The sequence below is a fragment of the Haemorhous mexicanus genome, chromosome Z, assembly GCF_027477595.1.
Source record: "Haemorhous mexicanus isolate bHaeMex1 chromosome Z, bHaeMex1.pri, whole genome shotgun sequence".
In the NCBI taxonomy this organism is placed as follows: Eukaryota; Metazoa; Chordata; class Aves; order Passeriformes; family Fringillidae; genus Haemorhous; species Haemorhous mexicanus.
The window spans coordinates 75,870,119-75,886,028 of NC_082381.1; the positions used below are offsets into that span (position 1 = coordinate 75,870,119).

Consider the following 15,910-nt stretch of genomic DNA (forward strand, 5'->3'; position numbering starts at 1 on the left):
CGTCTGCTCACAGCTGTGATTCCAGATGATTGCCAGGGGCATCTCCAGCTGCTGCTGCAGATGTACCATTACTGGCCAGAGCTGCTGTGTGCAGACATTGGCATCCAGATGTTGGGAAAAGGCCTGTGCTGAATTTGTGTTTGCCTCACACTCAGCACAGCATGGAGGCAGAAATAATATCCCATGAAGTCTTGGCTGCCCCTGCCAAACCTCAGGCTCAGGGATGGCTTGAAGCTGGACCCCAAGTGTGAGGGTGAACCTGAAGGTGGGTCATTTGGTCAATTAAGTCTTGGGTGGTTTGGGTCTGCATTTCTTGTTGCATTGCAGAAAATCCTGCTGTTGAATGTCTTGCTCCTTAGACAGCCACTGTCTTTGGGGACAGCAGGCTCCTCACTGCCACTCGCCAGAATGCTCAGGCCTTGGTACCATGCTTGTGGTAAGGGGCAGTGGCTTCTGGTTAAAGTGTCCAATGTTTTTTGTGTAGAGACAGATACTGAGACTTTGTCAGAGACCTTCCCTATGGAAGAAAATGACAGTGTGCCAGGCTCAGATAAAGAACTAGAGGCAATACAGGACACTGGCATACCTGCTCAGCCTCAGGGACACTCAGGAATTGAGAGCTTGGGTGATATTTGCTTAAGGAGATAGGAGCATTTCTGCTGTGTCCCTGCAGTGCTCTCCATGGATGAATTGCAGCTGCCCAGCACACAGCCTTTTCCTGCAGCTTGGAGGAAAAGTCTGGGGCAGTGCTGCTCCCTGGCACACACTGGGCTCTTCTCCATGAGAACTTTACAGGATCCCTCTTGGTCCCTGATGCTGAGACACCAGAGCCAGAGGAACCCTTCTCTGAAGACAATAATCCTTGGGCGTCTGAAGCGTGCTGTGGGATTATCCCTAGTGCAGAGTACTAACATTGCCTCTTGCATTGTCTTTTCTCCTGCCAGGATCATCTCCTGGGCAAAAGGCTGAGACTGCTGGACCCTGTGAGCTGAGTGAGAACTATATTCTAGGGACTGCTGCAGCCTTGGTTGTGCTGCTGCTTGGCATACAGATTGGTGCCACAGTCATGTCAAATCACCTGAGCAGATACAAGTGAGCTGGCTTTCCTTTGAGTTACTTATTTCTTCTGAGGGCAATAAAGTATTGACACCATGCTGGAGTGCCAAGGCAGCTCCTAGCAGTGCTCTGTGGAAACTGCTACAGTGCAATTCATCCTTTGACTCTGCTCTTAATCAATATCTGTGAGGACTGTTCTCTAACCCCTGCAGCAGAGTTCACCCAGCTGTACAAGTACCTAGGGGAAGACATCTCACCTCAACCCATCGTTGTCAAGGCTGAGTGCCTCTTAATAGGAGAGCTGGAATCACCTGAGCCTACACCGTCCTGATGTAAATGTTGCCAGTACCAACTGGAATATTTTTTGTTACTAGAAAATATACGTATTTCAGTGGTAATATACAAATATATAGATTTCTAAAAGCAGTAAGTTCTTGCCTGTTGCGGCTGTTTCTGTTGGGGTATGTAGTATCTCATGCGGAGGAAGGAGGGCCAGAAATACTCTGGGATGATCCAACACTTTAAGCTGTAGTGACAACTCAAAATCTTTTCCCATAGTTCTTTGTTCTCTATGCTAATTGCTGTTGTGACACCACTCGCAGTCCCTTCCCCACTTCCAAATTGTTCACTGTTTCCTACTTCCTAGTTCGTTCATGTATGCTTCCTGTACCTCCCCATTGGTTGTTATCCACTCACTCTGCCTCCATACCGCCCCTTATCCTTTTACTCATTGTTTCCCAGTTGCTTTACCCTGCCTGTCCCTAGTCAGTTATATACCCTTGACCCTCCTCTGCTTGGGGCTTCAGCCTCTCTGTAATAAACAGCGGTTGGAACCCCAAACAGAAGGCCTCTCCTGTTTTCTTTGGCTTTGCTGCTGTCATCTGCCTATGTGAGCGTCTGGTGCTCATTTGGGCTATTCCCCCTTCATCCAGGGAGACGCTCTTGGGAAGGCAGCTTCCTTGGCGATATCTGCCGCGTGGTCACAGGGCAGAATGCACAGAGCTGGGAGCATGGCTGGGGCTGTGAAAGCAGCTCTGACAAACTTGCAGTGCCAGTACAGGACCTGTTTGTGCCAGCCTCAGCCTGCCTTCCCAGCAATGGACATTAAAAAGGCTTTCCTGCACCAGAATAAGGACACGCTGTTGAGGAGTGACATGCAGAAAATTCTCTGCAAGGCTCATTTGGGATGCTGCCCTGAATCAGGAAGGCCTCGGCAGAGAGGGAAGGATGTTCTGGGAAGGATGGCTGTCCAGTGCTGAGCACATCAGGGAGACCTGAGATGCTGACTTAGGTCATGGGGGATGTAGCAGTCCCTCCCCAAAGCGCTCAAAGGGGAGCAAGGAGCAGAAAGCTGGAGCTGGGCTGTGTGAGGTACAGAGGGGAAGGAATGTGATATTGGTCACATCACTAAAAATTAATTTAATAACAGAGACAATAATTATAATAAAAATGACAGTCTTTTCTCACTCACTATGGGAAAAAGTCAAAGGTGGAACAAAACACAGGAAGCGTGCTGTGGTGTTTTGCTTGAGCTAGTGCGGCAGTTGCAGGTTGTGTGTGGCTCCTTAATTGCTGTTTTGGGACTTAAGTTTTGCTTCAGGGAGATTAAGACTGGAATGTAGGATTGTGAAGAAGGAGGCTTTCCAGGAGGAAAGAAGTGACAGAGTGCCCATCTAAGATGGAGAAAGTGAGGAACTGCAAGAAACCAGCACAGCAGGGAACTGCTGTCCTGGGCTCATGACTCAGATTCACTGTGGTCCTGCCGGCTTTTCCCCATGCCCACTCCAGCTCGAGCATCTAGAGCCAAAGCTGGAGGTGTGAGTGCAGCAAAGCTGTTGTCCAAGAAACGTGGCAGAGCTCTCTGAGGCTGACTGTTGCCTGCAGTGCATGGGGAGGATATTGTCAGCAGCAATTGCCAGAGAGATGCTCGAAGGCATCTCTGGACCCTGTGGGGTTTTGGAGGGTTTCTTATACTTCTGGCTCAGGCAGTAAAGACTGTTCCAAGACAATGCTATTCCCTTTGAAGTGGTGAGGAGGAACCACTGAGCTCCTCACCCTCGTCCCTCTCCTCTCCACAGCAGCTCCAGCTCCACCTCTGGGCTGTCTCTCATGGGCCTCTCAGCAGCCTCTGAGATACTCTCCCTCCTGAGAGGGCAGCCCAAGGCTCTTTTCAGAAGAGAGCTCTCCCTCAAGCCTCGAACCAAGCCTCACAAACTCGTGTCATGTGGACATCCACACTTGCTGTCCTGCAGATGCACATGTGAACTGAGAGCTGTGGGACATGCATAGTCATGCCCTGCAGTACGATTTCTGAAATGCCTCGTCTGCTTCTGGGAGAGCTGACATGCCTCTTGGTCCCTTGTTGCTGAGACACCAGAGCCAGAGGAACCCATCTCTGAAGACAATAATCCTTGGGCATCTGAAGCACACTGTGGGATTATCCCTCTTGCAGTGTACAAACATTGCCTCTTGCATTGTCTTTTCTCCTGCCAGGGTCAGTCAGCTGCTGGGCAAAAATCCGAGACTCCTGGGCATCATAACCTGAGCAAGTAATACCTCCTAGGCTGCAGTAGGAAAATACCTCTGGATTCAACGGGCTGCAACAAAAACCCAGGGTTTCTCCTTGTGTGTTGCTCTCTCCACCTACCCGTCCCTTGGTTTCTCGCTGTGTCCCCGTTCTTTCCCAATGGAGCCGTGAGGGCCGAGCACGGGGCTGTGGGGCTGTGCCGGCCCCGCTTCCCGGGCCGCGGCTCCAGCTGTTCCCGCTGGCTCGGAGCGGCCCCGCTCCGGCCCCGGGGCCGAGGCGTCTCTCCCGGGCCCGATTCGCCGCTGTCGTGCCGCTGCAGCAGAGCTCCCCGCCGTGTCCCGGCTGCTGAGAACGGCTGCCGGGGCAGTTCGCCTGGGACTCTGAGCCGAGCGTGGCACAGGGAGCGGAACCCGAGAAATAGAGACAGAAGAGACAGGGACAGCAAGCAGAACGAAGAGACAACGAGAGCAAAAGAGGGCCAGGGAACGGGAGCAGAGCTGCGGGAAGGGGCAGCAGGCAAAGAGGAAGAGACGCAGAATGAGCAGGAGGGAGCAGGAGAGAGCGAAGTCTGAGCTGGGGCAGGATGGACGTTATTGAAGCTTTGGAGGGACAGCAAGATAGAGAGGGAGTGGGAGAGAACAGGGATCTGGCGAGCAACGAACGGACAGGAAACTGGACAGAGCTGCACATAAGGAGAAACCCAGGGGCAGATTTTGCTGCACCCCAATAAATGCAAACGTTTTTTCCTGCTGCAGCGGTTCCTCGGAGCCAGCGGGAGCAGCTGGAGCCGCGGCCCGGGAAGCGGGGCCGGCACAGCCCCACAGCCCCGTGCTCGCCCCTCACGGCCCCGTGAGAAATGGCGGCAGCGGGGGCAAGGAGGCCGCGGGCTGCGGGCAGCGCTGCCTCCCTCCCGGGCCACACGCGGCAGGCGGCTTCAGCAGCACCACAGGTGGTCTGGGGACACTGGTCCCTCAGCTGGTGACGAGCCGCCGAGCAGCACAATGCCGCGGAGGGTGTTTAGGGAGAGACTGGGTGTTTAGCCAGTTAAGGAACAAAGGGCAGTGTTCACCGTGCCTCCCCTCGGGCACGAATGGAGGGCCCGAGGTGGCACTCAGACCCAACATCAGGCAGCTGGGCAGCGTGCCTGGGTTCTGGCTAGGAGGTGTCACCAAGACACCCTTCAGCCTGGTATGGCTCACTATTGTGCTGCAGCCTTCAAGGTGGACAGTGATCTGTTCTTGCTTCCAGAGGATGGCATTGACCGAGTTTATGCAGCTTGTCAGCTGAAGACTGCCTATGAGCCTTGGAGAGACACCCCGGGGTGGAAAACAGGCAGTGCCTCTGTGCTTGCAGCTCTAAACCCCGGGGCTTAACTGGTGCTTCAGGGACAATTATACCATCAGGGGTTTCTGCGGGATTGCGCGTCGCTCGTGGAGGGGAAGAGGAGAGAGGGAAGACCCTCCACAGCAGCTTCTCCCACTTGAGGGGATCCTGGGCAGGTGGTCCAACTCCCAGGAGAGCTGTCTCCTCGATTGTCCTCACGCGTACACTATCCCGGATGGTTTAAAGAGGTCCAATCAGTTGAAGAAGGAGGACTCTGCACACTCTGCTGATTGTCCAACTGGGTTTATTGAAGGAGCAGTGAAGGATCGCAGGCAGGGTAGGCAGGAGAGAAGCAGGGAAACAACCAAGCTGAAGGGAAGCATGTGGCAAAAGAGCAAGGAGCTGGGCGGGAACAGGGTTTATACATTGTAACGGGTAGGAGGGACTAGGGTACAAGGAACCAATGGGATAGGGGACCAGGGGAGGAGCAGGATTGGAGTGATTGGGGATGTACAAATGAAATGAGGGGAAGAGGGTGGCACCAACATACAGGCCAATGGGGAAGGGGGAACCACAGAACTTTCTGGATCTTTGGGAGGAAGCCATAGTTGACGGACACCTATGGGGGAGTGCCCTCCCAAGGCATCTCCACCCCATTGTCCCTAGGGTCTCCTCCCACAGGTTTCTTATACTTCTGGCTCAGGCAGTAAAGACTGTTCCAAGACAATGCTATTCCCTTTGAAGTGGTGGGGAGGAACCACTGAGCTCCTCACCCTCGTCCTCGTCCCTCTCCACAGTAGCTCCAGCTCCACCTCTGAGCTGTCTCTCATGGGCCTCTCTCAGCAGCCTCTGAGATACCCCACCTCCTGAGAGGGCAGCCCAAGGCTCTTTTCAGAAGAGAGCTCTCCCTCAAGCCTCGAACCAAGCCTCACAAACTCGTGTCATATGGACATCCACACTTGCTGTCCTGCAGATGCACATGTGAAGTGAGAGCTGTGGTGTCGTGGACAGACTTTAAAAAGAATAAATTTTTAAAGAACAAAAATGAGGCTTATTGCATGAAAAAAAGGTAAGTCTGTTTATTACAGAACAAACAACTGGAAGCTAAGTCTCTGTATAAGCCTGAGACTGTATCAAGAATTTAGAACAAAGGAGCTGCAATAGTGGGTGCGTTTCCAGGGTTGTCGCCACCTCAGGCCTTTTAAAAGTCTTTTCAGTGAACTGATTGGGTTGCTCAGGATCCATGCTGTGACTGGTCTGTTTTTCAGTCTCTGATTGATTTATCACTTGGGTCGTCCTGGACCAATAGTTTTGACGTTCTCGCCCCTCATTGTCTGGTCTCTCTTTCAGTCCTGGTTCAAATTATGTCTGTCTTTCATGATGTAATGTTTCTGGAAATTTCTCAGTAATTTCACAAAGACTGACACCCTATCTCCTCCTCTGTTACACTCTCCCTCCATACATACTCAACAGCTGGTTTCTTTTACAACCCGTTATAATCTGTTACTTGCATTAATAAAATAGTCAACCTTATATACATATTTTACAATTTAATTAACCATTCAGTCTCTAAAAAATTAAATTTTATTTTACTTATAACAATCCCCTCTCTAATTCTTTGATCGGGCTTTTGCCCACATCAACCTTAACTTATTAAATTGGACTTTCATAATTTTTGTAAAATTTCCTTAACTGGTATTTTTCATACATCTCTTGCATTCCCTGTTTCCTCTTCTCTTTGGCTTTCTTTCATCATCATAATTTTCTCATCATTCAGCCTTGCAAGAGAAGTCTGGACAATATTATTTATCATTCTTATTAGACAAGGTATTAATCAACGAAGGAAAATCAAAACTATGAGTGCCCCTCCCACTATTAATAGTATATTTTTCCACCATTTTCTATTCCAGATATTATCCCACCTACTGGCTTTTATCAATGGGGTTCGCCATTGTACTGGTACATGTGTGAGTTTTCTAATTCTGCTGGTAATATTTTTAATTAATTCCCTATGATCATCAATTTTTATGCAGCATTCAGATGAACTGAACTTTCCACATAACCCTCCTTCTTCAGCCAGCAGGTAATCTAGGGCTAGCCAGTTCTGGTATATGGTGGTCCATATTTGGCGATCTTGTGCTGATAACAAATCTAAGACTAAGTCTGTCTCATTAGAAATCACTTCTAGAAGAGCTTGTGTAAAATTGTGCCTGGCAGGTAGTTTGGGTCCGATCCGGCTAGCTATGGACATCAGCCCTTACAATCTTACATAGGACAAAGGCAAAAGACGAAGGGCACTCTTCTCTCAGGAGCAATGTCCTATTTTATTTCCTAGATAGGAGACACCAGATGGTCCAGGTGACTTTTCCACTTCCCAGGTGGAAAAGAGGGTGGGGATCTCCTCCTGGGGGGATTTTAAGCTGAGGGGAAGGGGGGCAGAGGAAGGGGGCCACAGCCAATGAGATACAAGTGAGGAAGGGGTGAGGAGAGGAGTAAACCTGGGACAAACCATTGCTGTCATGGAAATGAACGAGGCCAAATTTCAGAAAACGGTTGAAAAAGGCTCTCGTTTATTTAAAAACAAGTCAGAGAGAACAGAGAATCCAGGATAAGCCCAGATCCTCACACAACAGCTCAAAATCCAAAACAGCATGTCAAGCGCACGCTGGGTTCTTTCACTAACAAACACGAACACAAAAAGAAGAAGAAGAACCCCAAGACTAGAAAACTCCCCTTTTTCTAACAGTCCCCGGTCCAGGATTGGTAAGGTTTGGATCCGCTCACCGATTGGTGGAATTCGGGCGCTTTGATTGGTCCTTACCGATATTCACTCTGGACCAATCATTTCCCCAGGGTGTCGAGTGATTGGTTGGTGCTCCGGCCCCTTCACTCTTCGAGTTGTCCACCTTCTCCCCTCACCAAGTCCTGGACACTTTCCCTTCCCCCACAACAAACAACTCCCCATTCTTTTCCCAACATTATTACAATCAACTCATAACAACTGCCATTGGGCTTTTGGGGGGAACGGGGAAATGGGACAGACCATGTACCAAACACCCAGTGCAAAAAACGGCAACATAATAAACTAGTGCAATACAACAAGATTGTAATCTTAGCATGCAAATGGGGGTTCTATATCCCCATGAGCATTCCTGTGCCCCAGTGGCAGGGCCATAGGTTTCAATAATTCTCTCTGGGGGCTACTCTTCTGAAGCGGCAAGCTATGGCTAAGTTTGTGGTGAAGGCTTGTCCTTCCCTTTCACCCGGCAAGCGTCCAGCACCGCTTGCAGTGGGGGCGCTATCCTGGGTTGCACTACCCTGGACAGCACCTAAGGAGACTGCTCCACGTGGAGACAGCTCCCTGTGGCGGATGAGGCTTGTGGCAACAGCCAACAGAAATAAGAGAGTGGACTCCAGACAAAATAAGAGAGTGGACTCCAGTCGAGGGTGCAGTCAGGTTTAATAAATCCTGAGGAATTCCACAGCTGAAGACAAAATTACAGGGATGCATCAGCTTATATGGAGCAAGGGAAACAGTCAGCCTTTGGGTGAATGGAAAACCAGAGGGGAGTGGAATACCCCTCTGGATTTGACATTAGGAGCAGACCAATGGGGATACATTGAGAGAGGGGCCCTGGCTCCTGAGCCAATCACTCGATGCTCCAGCTAAAAGTTTCTAGAAGGAAGTGAGGGAGCGCCAAGTGACGGACAGGGCACCAGGGAGGGATCAAAAGAAGGATACATGGGTTCAGGAAGAGCAGGGATGACGGGCAGTGTGGAGGAGGGTGGAGTGAACCAAGCCTGAACCATTACAAATTGAGGGGGAAACAGAACAGTCCAACACGACACAACACTCTTCATCCCCCCATTTCTGTGTTCCTCTAATTAGGTCTCTTTTTCTATGTTTTAATTCATCATAAAGGGGAATCCCTAAATACTGACTGTCACTTCTTGTAAAGTAAAGGGAGTAAAAAGAATGATGGTTTTATCATGCCTAATGTACAACTCTCCTCCCAGTCTTTTGGTACCATAACATAAGCCCTCTTTCCACAGATCCACTACAATCCTCTCAGGGCTTTCCAGAATTTTGGTGATTTTGTATTTCTAATTTCATTTTTGTTCCAAAATTTAGACAGCTGGGGCTCATCTTGGTAGGGATTTGGTTCATTATGTTATGAACAAGTTCAGAGGTGTTAAATGTTGAGTTGAAACTGTAACTGTTAAGAATACGTTTGTAGGTTGATGCAATTAGAAACGTTGAACAGTTAAGAATGTTAATAGTTGTTGCATGTTAAACTTTTAATCCCCTACCTTACTGATGTCTTTGTTGCCCCTAGTCGGGCAGCGCTTCCCCTGCTCCCTAAGATGGCACCCGATAACATTCCTGGGAAATATGCAAATGAAGAGACATTCTAAGAACTCAAACCAAAGGGCCATAAAACCAAGGAAGAATTCAACAAGCCAAGCTATGAGCCATGTCGGCGGAGGGTTCTCCTACTCTGCCAGCAAGTTTTTGGGTGTCACCGTGACTTTGCTGGAACTGGACCAGAATGAGGACCCTAGACAGCGAGCCAGAGTTGTCTTCCTAGGCACGCCCGTGAGGACGGAAGCCCCAGTTCTGCTGCGAAGCAAAACTGTCTCTCTCTCCTCCTCTGCATCGCCAAAGGGAGCAGTGGTGGTGTGCGCGACCCCTCGGCCCACCCCCCCAGAGCTGATCACGTAATAAAGGCATCCAAAAGGAGCAGGTCTCCTTGCCCTTTTTTTTCTTACAATTTTGGGGGCTCGTCCGGGAGAGCCACACCTGAAGAGGACGCCAGGAACGGGACGGCCGCCCGCCCTGGACCTCCAGGACAGCTGGCTACCTGGACTAAGGAGATCAGCCTGGGAACAGCGACGACGAGGAGCGCCGGAGGAGTAAGTAACCCCGGTGGGTGGCGGGCGTAGGAGGCGAGCGAATGATGTGTGAATGAGACGAGGGCCGGCAGCTCGGACCCTCGAAGTGAGTGAGGACCCCTTAGTACCGCGGTTCCGGACTCCCGCGAGGGGGCCGGCCGGGAACAGGGGGAAGCGAGAGAAACAGCTGACTGAGTCGTCTCCTGGGGATAGAGAGCCCCCCACTCTGGGCGTGCAGGGGATAGCCAGGTGTGAGTGGCACGTGCCAGGGTTAGGTCTCCCTTGATAAGACCATTGCGGTCTAGGTAGGTCCGGGCGTGTGGAGTACCTAGACATTGGGTGAGTCACACGCAGGATAGGGTGCCCCCAGGCACTACCGGTACCAAGCGCCCACGAGGGTCCTCACTTCCCAGGACCGGGTCAGACGTACTGCAGGTGGTGCGCTGCCGCGATCTCGAGGAGGAGATCGTAAACCCACGGCCCAAGAGCACTGGGGTGGGGAGTCTTTAGGTTAAGGCAAGGACAGGCATCACACATTCCTGCACACATCCCTTTCACCTAGGCTATTCCACTGGGGAGGGATAGCCAAGCCGGACCGGCGGACGGTAAAGGGGTCGGGCCCCGCTTGGGTTGATCCCAGTTCCTGGGAAGGGATACCCCCGGGTAACCCCACGGAGTCTCCTTGAACTTTCCTACCTCCGTTCAAAAAAGTGAGGAAGGTGGATACAGTATTAGAGCAGGACGGTCTAGCCCGCGGTTTCGGACTCGTGGTCCTGCCTGGTGGGTGACTAGACAAGGGAAGGTCCTGGTGCCCAAGGAGGGGATTCTAATACTAGGGACCCTGGCTTGCGTCGAAAAAGAGTGCTCAAGAGTCTCTAAAGCAGAGGCAAGGCGTGGGGGTACATGTAGGGGGTCTAATCACTAGGATAGGCCCCAAGGTAGAGTCAGGAAAAGGTCCAAGGCACAGCTTGGAACCAAAAAGTGTGAGTGTAAAGAGTTTTACCCGGGTAAGAGAGAGAGAGAGAGAGTGAACCCTATCCTGATAGTTACCCTTTAGTATGAGAGTAGGAGTGTGAGAGAGGGTTTTAAGTTAGCTTACAAGGGGGGAAAAGGCTTGAGTTGGAGTTACTCATTTAGTTGAAAAAACTAAGAAGCACTTAAATTACTTACAGGTTTGTGTTGCCCGTCTGTAGATTTTCATTCGGGTAGGGGCACATTTAGGGTTCTAGTTTTCTCATTTAAGGATGGGTCAGTGTGTAAGTAAGACAGGAAACCCCCTCAAAGGGAAAAAGAAGGTAAGAAGTATTCCCTTAGACAGTCCACTTGGACAGCTATTAGACCACTGGGATTCTCAAGAAGCCACTAAGACCCTTGACCAAGTTAAAATGATTCATTACTGTACGGAAATTTGGCCAAAGTTCAAATTACAAGGGAAGTGGCCTTGGTATGGGACCTATGACCCATGGATATGTTCACAATTAAATCATTATTTACGAACTCGAGAGAATCCTGATGTAGAACAGTTAATGTACGCTGCCTGTTGGCAGGCAGGGGCTGTGAGTGAAAGAAGTGTAAAGATCTGTAAATTAAAGGAGAAAGAGAAAGAAAAGAATGAAAGTAGAGAAGAAGTTAGTAAAAAGTGGGACCCCCTTGATTACTTACCTCCTCCTCCTTTCCCTCCCATTTACCCGGCAATGCCTCATGTTCCTCTTCCAGAATTCCCGGTTTTACCTTTGGTTCCTTCCTCCCCAATCCCACTACCACCTCCTCCTAATGCCCCTACGCAAGACTCTAATCCTGTACCTATTCTCCCGCCGATTACTCCAGTTTCTTCCTCAACCCCAACCCCCTTGCCGTGTGCCCCAGTAACCTCTCTTCCAACCACTCTCCCTTCCTCAACAGCGTTTTTAACTTCGCCTCCTTCCAACACCCCTAACTCTAAACTCGGACCTTCACCAACCCCTGTAGTTACCCTTCCATCACCGCCCAGTACCGCTACGTGTACACTTCCCTCTCCAACCCTCTCATCATTATCCCCAAAGGTAATTCCTGATTCCAGTACCATAGACCCACCTTCCTTTCCCTCACCTGTGTCTATCCCCTTACCACCTCTTAATTGGAATCTGAGTTCATCTCCTTCTTCTAGTGACCAGCAAGATTCTGCATTCCAGGTGACTTCCCAAATTGGCAATAATATTGATGGCCCCTGGTGTAACACTAGGTCAAAGGCATCAAAACCCGAAAAGATGATGCCCCTCAGAGAAGTCCCAATGGCCGGGATGTTGGGAGGGGTAGGTTTTGTAAACGCACCACTCACGGCTTCTGAGGTTCGGAGTTTTAAAAAGGAGTTAGGAAATTTAGTCGAAGATCTAGTAGGCATCTCAAACCAGGTGGACCAGTTCCTTGGTCCTAACATTTACACCTGGGGAGAATTGGATTCCATACTGAATATCTTATTTTGCCCTGAAGAGGTCAGAATGATCAGGACAGCAGGTATTAAGATTTGGGAAAGGGAGAATAGAACCGGGCCACCTGGAGACCTTAAGATGCCTCTAGTAGACCCGGGATGGCATCCGAATCACGAAGAAGGCCGAAGGAATATGAGAGACTACCGGTCTCTGATAATAAAAGGTATAAAAGAATCAGTCCCTCGCAGTAGTAACACCAAATTAGCCTTTGAAGGTACCCAAGAAAAGGATGAGGCTCCAGCAAGTTGGCTCAATAGATTGAGAAGGAATTTTCAGCTACATTCTAATATAGATCCCGATAGTCCAGAGGGACAAGTACTTTTAAAAGTACAATTTGTTATGAAGTCTTGGCCCGACATTAGGAGGAAGTTAGAAAAAATCGAAGATTGGCAGGAGAAAAGTATAAATGAGTTATTAAAAGAGGCTCTGAGAGTTTACCTTCGGAGAGAAGAAGAAAAGGCAAAGGCGAAAGCCAGAATAATGGTAGCTGTAGCTCGAGAAAGTGCAGGGGCTGATAAAGATCTATCAGCCCACGGATCACCTGAAACAGGTCAAAGAAAACCAACACCCTCAGTAGGACGATATTGGGAAAAACCAGGATTTAGAAAGGAAGGGGAAAAATCAAGAAGGATAGAAGGAGTACCTAATGAAAGGGTGTGTTATTATTGTGGGCAAGTTGGACACTTCAGAAGAGAGTGCAGGAAACTGCGTAGAGATGAGGTGATCGCACAAGAACAGGAAGCCTTGGAACGTGCCTTGAGGGGCGAAGATTAGGGGTGTCAGGGGCTCTTTACGTTAGGGGATCCAATGAGACACCAAGAAGAGCCCCTAGTAAATTTCTGTGTGGGTCCCCAGGATGAAGACTTTGAATTCCTTGTAGATACAGGAGCAGATAGATCCAGCATTAATAGATTACCGGTGGGGGTGAACATTGGAAATAAAACTTGTGATATATTGGGAGTAGATGGGAAGCCGTTTAGAGCTCCAGTGGTAGAGAACATGGAAATAAAAGGAAATTCAAAGCAGTGTACAGTAGATATTATCTATCTGCCTAGACTAGAAACCAATCTGCTGGGGAGAGATTTGCAAGTCCTGTTGGGAGTAGGGATTGTACCAGAGGATGGAAAAATGATGGTCAGACTTATGAGGTTAACAGAAAGGGATTTAGAAGGGATTCACCCTGAGGTATGGGCAGAAGAAGGAAAATATGGATATTTGAACATCCCACCGATCAAGGTAGAGATGCGCAGAGACGCTCCTCCCATACGGGTGAAACAATATCCTATATCACCAGAGGGAAGGAAGGGTTTGGCACCTGTGATTGAACATTTATTAAGGGAAGGCATTCTAGAACCCTGTATGTCCCCTCATAATACCCCCATCTTGGCTATTAGAAAGGCTGAAGGAAAATACAGATTGGTCCAAGACTTGAGAGAAGTAAATAAAAAGACTGTTGCGAGACATCCTGTGGTATCCAATCCATATACATTGCTAAGTCAGATCCCAAGACAGCATGCTTGGTTTACTACCATAGGCCTAAAAGATGCCTTTTGGTCCTGTCCCTTGGCAGAAGATTGCCGAGATTGGTTTGCATTTGAGTGGGAACATCCGGATAAAAAACGGAAAATGCAGTTAAGGTGGACACGCTTACCTCAAGGATTTACTGAGTCCCCTAATCTCTTCGGGCAGGCGTTAGAAGAATTATTAGATCAATTTCATCCTAAAGAAGGAATAAAAATACTGCAATACGTTGATGATTTGCTTATATCAGAAGAACAGGAAAGTGAAGTCAAAACTGTCAGTATACAACTCTTAAATTTCCTAGGGGAAAAGGGGCTTAAAGTATCAAGGGATAAACTGCAATTTGTAGAATCTGAAGTCACCTATCTGGGACACGTGATTGGAAGAGGTTATAAAAAATTAAGTTCTGAAAGGATCACAGGAATTCTTTCTATCCCGGCCCCTAAAACTAAGAGGGACGTAAGAAAACTCCTAGGATTATTTGGGTACTGCAAATTGTGGATAGACAATTACACCCAGAGTGTGAAATTTTTGTACAATAACCTAGTAGACCAGGAACCAATCAAATGGACAATAGATGATGACCAGCAATTGCAAGATCTAAAAAATAAATTATCTTCAGCCCCCGTATTGAGTTTGCCAGATCTTGGGAAAGAATTTGATCTGTTTGTAAGTGCGGAAGAAGGAATCGCCTATGGGGTACTTACCCAAGAATGGGGAGGCTCTCGGAAACCTGTAGCATTTCTCTCAAAATTACTAGATCCTGTAGCACGTGGGTGGCCAACATGTCTGCAAGCAATTGCAGCCGCAGCAGTTTTAATAGAGGAAGCCCAGAAATTAACATTCCACGGAAAGATTAGAGTACACACACCACATGATATTAGGACAGTTCTTAGCCAAAAAGCCCAGCAATGGCTCACTGATCCTAGGATTTTAAAATATGAAATTATTCTAATAGATACAAATAATCTAGAATTTGCTACTTCTAAGTGTCTTAATCCCGCCCAATTCCTTTCTGGAGAACCAAAGGACAATATAGAACACAACTGTCTTGAATTAATACACATGCAAACAAAGGTTAGGGAAGACCTTGGAGATGTACCCTTACCCTATGGGAGAGTGTTGTTTACAGACGGGTCTTCTAGAGTGATTGCTGGGAAAAGAGCTTCTGGGTATGCGATAATAGATGGGAAATACATGGAAGTCATAGAAAAAGGGAAATTATCTTCGAATTGGTCAGCCCAGTGCTGTGAGGTATATGCACTAAAGAGGGGACTAGATTTGTTAGAGAAAGACTATGGCACTATTTACACAGATTCGCAATATGCATTTGGTATAGCCCACACGTTTGGCAAAATCTGGGAGGAGCGTGGGTATTTAAATTCTAAAGGGAAGAATTTAGTACACACGGAGTTAATAAAGTTAGTACTAAAATCTTTACAAAAGCCAACAGAAATAGCGATAGTGCATATAAAAGGACACCAGAAGGGGGATTCCCTTGAGATAAAAGGGAATAAACTTGCTGACCAAATGGCCAAGGAGGCAGCCTTGGAATCAGGGGAACCAATTAAGATCTTCAAGTTAGAAAGGAAAGCTGGACAAAAGGAAGAAGAAGTTAGGCCAGTGTTCAGTGATAAAGAACAAAAGGCGATGAAGGAACTTAAATTATATCAAGGGGAGCTGGGTGAATGGTTAACCCAAGATGGGAGGAGGTTTCTGAACCAAGCACTAGCCCGAAAGATATTAACAGAAATACACGAACTAACACCTTGGGGAACCCAGGGACTATGCGATCACTTCCTAAGAGAAAACATATGCATTGGAGTGTACAATTTGGCTAAAACAATAACTAAAGGATGCGTAATCTGTCAAAAGATAAACCAAAAAGTAATGAGAAAAATAGAACCTGGAGGAAGAGAATTAGCTTTAAGACCATTCCAAAACATACAAATTGACTTCACGGAAATGCCTCCAGTACAGGGATACAAACATCTATTAGTAATAGTAGACCACCTCACTCATTGGGTAGAAGCTTTTCCCACCAGAAAGGAGACTGCGGAAGTGGTTGCAAAGAAAATCCTGGAAGAAATCATTCCCCGGTATGGTTTAGTGAATATTATTG

General features: G+C 48.3%; 1 protein-coding gene across 1 annotated transcript in view; it reads left to right on the plus strand.

Moving 5' to 3' along the window:
• The window catches only part of LOC132322293 (uncharacterized), a 55,189-nt gene that overhangs the window by 2,289 nt on the left and 36,990 nt on the right, over positions 1–15,910 (plus strand). The window lies entirely within an intron of this gene.